This window comes from Callorhinus ursinus, unplaced genomic scaffold (genome assembly GCF_003265705.2).
Source record: "Callorhinus ursinus isolate GAN/ISIS: 27379988/994484 unplaced genomic scaffold, GSC_fseal_2.0 scaffold2, whole genome shotgun sequence".
NCBI lineage: Eukaryota > Metazoa > Chordata > Mammalia > Carnivora > Otariidae > Callorhinus > Callorhinus ursinus.
In genome coordinates, this window is record NW_027397064.1 from 9,672,020 (window position 1) to 9,675,653 (window position 3,634).

General features: G+C 44.1%; 1 protein-coding gene across 2 annotated transcripts in view; it reads left to right on the forward strand.

Moving 5' to 3' along the window:
- The first annotated feature begins 2,013 nt into the window (after window positions 1-2,013).
- The window catches only part of SLC19A3 (solute carrier family 19 member 3), a 26,944-nt gene continuing 25,323 nt past the window's right edge, over window positions 2,014-3,634 (forward strand). For both annotated transcript variants that reach the window (XM_073877666.1, XM_025886816.2), the window contains exon 1: window positions 2,014-2,104. The gene's annotated coding sequence lies outside the window, so the exon portion shown is untranslated. The remainder of the gene's footprint in view (window positions 2,105-3,634) is intronic.

Below are 3,634 nucleotides of genomic sequence, written 5' to 3' on the forward strand. Positions count from 1 at the left end.
TAACACTTTCTAACATACCATAAAATTCAGGAATTTATCATGTTGATCCCATGGTGTCCCCTCCATCTCACCCCACACAGAAATGTACATTCTACAAAGCAAAGATTTCTCACTCTTTTGTTCACTGACAGTATCTCAAGCACCTAGAACAGCATCTGGCACATCATATATACTCAATAAATAGCTTGGGGGTTTTTTTTAAGATTTTATTTATTTGAGAGAAGAGAGAGAGCATGAGCAGGGGTTGGGGGGAGGGGCAGAGTGAAAGGGACAAACAGATTCTCCACTGAACAGATTCTCCACTGACTTGGGGCTTGATCCCAGGATCCCGAGATCTTGACCTCAGCCAAAGGCAGATGCTTAACTGACTGAGCCACCCAAGCACCCCTAAATAGCTTCTTAATGAATAAATCATTTTGTAAACATTTTTATTATGGAACATGCCAAACATAAACAGAAGTGGAGAATACAGTATAACACATTCCTAAGAATGATCACCCAAGTCAACAATTATCAACATGGCCAGTCTTTTATCATCTATGACCTCATCCATACCCCTCCCACCACTGGATAATATACAACGAAATCCAGACCTCATAACACCTAATCAGCAAATATGTTCCTTCAAGTGAATGAATTCCTCATCATCTCTCTCTGACTTAAGACTATGGCCAAGGGCTATCAGAGAAACACAGAAGTAAACTCAAGGTCCAAAATGAGGTCCTCTCTTGGCAAAAGGTTATGGAGGAAATCATGACACCCCGGACCTTTAAGAAAATTCTGGTGTTCTCTGGGAGGGCTTGGCAGTCAATGTACAAGGGCACTCTGTTGCACAACGAGCAGGGTACTCCCACTCCCAATGGGTAGCTTGGTAATTTATAAATCGATTTTCTGCAAATCATAGGAAGGTGAAAATAGAAAATCTAAGCCAACAGCACAGTGACTCCAAACATGTGGGGGACTTTCAATCAATTTAACTTCCAGTCAGAGTCCTTAGAAACCAAACAGTATTTATCTTTGGGGAGAGTTTTCCATTTACCAACAGATAATGAGAAAGGTTTGGGGTTTTGTTTTGTTTTTTTCCATTTTAATCAATGAGAACTTCATAATGCTTTTTTTTTTTTTTAACAGCTTGCGCTTAACAAAAACTAATAGTTGAACTGTTTGTGTTAGAAAATTCTCCGTCTTGTTTCCCAAATTCTTCATATCAGTGAGCTCACAGGGGAAGGAAGGGGAAAAATGAAACAAGATGAAACCAGAGAGGGAGACAAACCGTAAGAGACTCTTAATCTCAAGAAACAAACTGATGGTTGCTGGAAGGGAGGGGGTGGGAGGGATGGGGTGGCTGGGTGATAGACATTGGGGAGGGTACATACTATGGGTGAGTGCTGTGAATTGTGTAAGACTGATGAATCACAGACCTGTACCCCTGAAACAAATAATACATTATATGTTAATTTAAAAAAAATTTTTAAGAAAATTCTTAAAGCGCAAGAAAACCACGCCACCTCACAACCTTAAAAATAAAATAATATAATAAAACAAAACAAAACAAAATAATAAAATAACATAAAATAACACAGTGCCTATAAACATTAACTCTGGAGCCAGGATGCCCGGATAAAAATCCAGACTTCTCCGTTTACTAGTCCCACTGCCTTCTGTCTCGCTTTCTTCAGTGCAGAATGGGCATCCTAACTGTACCTGTCTCACAAATTTGGGGGGAAAGTAAATGGAGTAACAGGCAAGGACATATTTATAAATATATCCACACTGCATTCAGTTCATCCTGCTTTATTACATTGATATATCAGTATATTACTTTAAGCTGCTTCTTTCAGGTTCGGATACACGGGGTAACAGGTAAGTTGTTTGTCGGCCAACCTTCCATTTCCTCCTCTGAGTTTAAAGGTTCGGGAGGCCTGTAATTGGCATATGCAAAACGTTGGGGCGGGGCTTCAGGGCTCCATGTAGGGCAGGCTCCCGCCCCCGCCCCTACAGTCAGCGCCAGGCTTCATCCGAGGGGTCGCCCGCGGGGTCCTGTCCCGGGGGCTTGGTCTCTGGGGATGTGAGCGATCTGTCGAGCAGACACCCCCTCCTCTAGGTAAGACTAGCTGCGGGAAGCGAATTCCTGGCAGAAACACCATCACCCCTAGGCCGCCGCACTTCCCTGTCTCCCAGTTTCGGTGGCGCGGGCGGGACGCGTACCTGCGCTGCCGCGGGCGGGTTGGAACCGGCCTGGATTCCTTCGCGCGCCCCCGGCGGCATCGCGCTGCGGCCCCTGCGCTCTCCCTACCCGGTGCTGAAGGCTCGCCCAAGTAGGTCTGGTGAGAATCTCACTTTCAACCACCTGCCAAGCCCATTAAATGAGACCACGACTCCGGTAAAGGGCCAGCATCCCCCCATGGTTATACCCAGGTGCACAGATTCTAACTGAAAGGAAACCTGAGCGCAGAATTTTAAATCCCAATCCAAAAATGGAGAAACGCACCAGTGAGGAAAAGGGGACTTGGAAGTGAAGAGACCTGGGACTCTATTGAGACTACCTTGACTGAGATTAAAGGATAACACAACTGTACCTTACAATAATATTTCTGGAAAGGATACCTGATTCATCAGATAACATGTATAACAATAATTTGGCAAGTCAGGGTTGCTGCTATAAATGTGCAAAAGGTGTGAGGATGTGGAGTGCTTAAAGTCTGTAAAGGGTGAAGAAAATATTTTCTGCAAATACTCATACAGAACTGTTCCGCTGCTACCAAGACTGGAACACGTTTGTATCTCCTAAGGCAAAAGGTGTGTTTTCATTAAGGTACATATTTTAAAAAAGACCCAAACATAACTAACTTCCAAATATGTTTTTCTTCACACTGCCTTAGGAGTAGCTGAAATGGACAAAAATACTAGGTTTGCTCAGTCATTATTGGTCCGAGATCATCAATGGCTTCTCAAAGTTCGGTAATTCAAGGATAAATACCCAAATGAATTTAGATGAAGTTATTTACTGTGTCCCTTTTCTGAAATTACTCTCTCTGAACTATGAGTGCCCAGCTGTGTTCATTCTGGTTGACTCTGCTATGTGTGTTTGCAGGAGGCAGATGGGAAGGGAGCTTTTTGAGCAACTACTATGTGAGCAGTTCCTGAGAGGAACTGTGAGGTGGGTGTGGTTATCCACATTTTTTTTTTAAATAATAAGAGAGAGAGAGCACAAGCAGGTAGAGCGGCAGGCGGAGGGAGAGGGAGAAGCGGGCTCCTCACTGAGCAGGGAGTCTGATGTGGGACTTGATTCCAAGACCCTGGGATCATGAGCCTCCAAAGGCAGATGCTTAACCGACTGAGCCACCCAGGCGCCCTGGTTATCCACATTTTTTTAAACATTTTACTATGTTATATTAACCACCATACATTACATCATTAGTTTTTGATGTAGTGTTCCATGATTCATTGTTTGTGTGTAACACCCAGTACGTGCCGTCTTTAATACCCATCACCAGGCTAACCCATCCCCCCACCCCCCTCCCCTCCAGAACCCTCAGTTTGTTTCTCAGAGTCCATCCTCTCTCATGGTTTGTCTCCCCCTCCGATTACCCCCTTCATTCTTCCCCTCCTGCTATCTTCTTCCTTTTTTTTT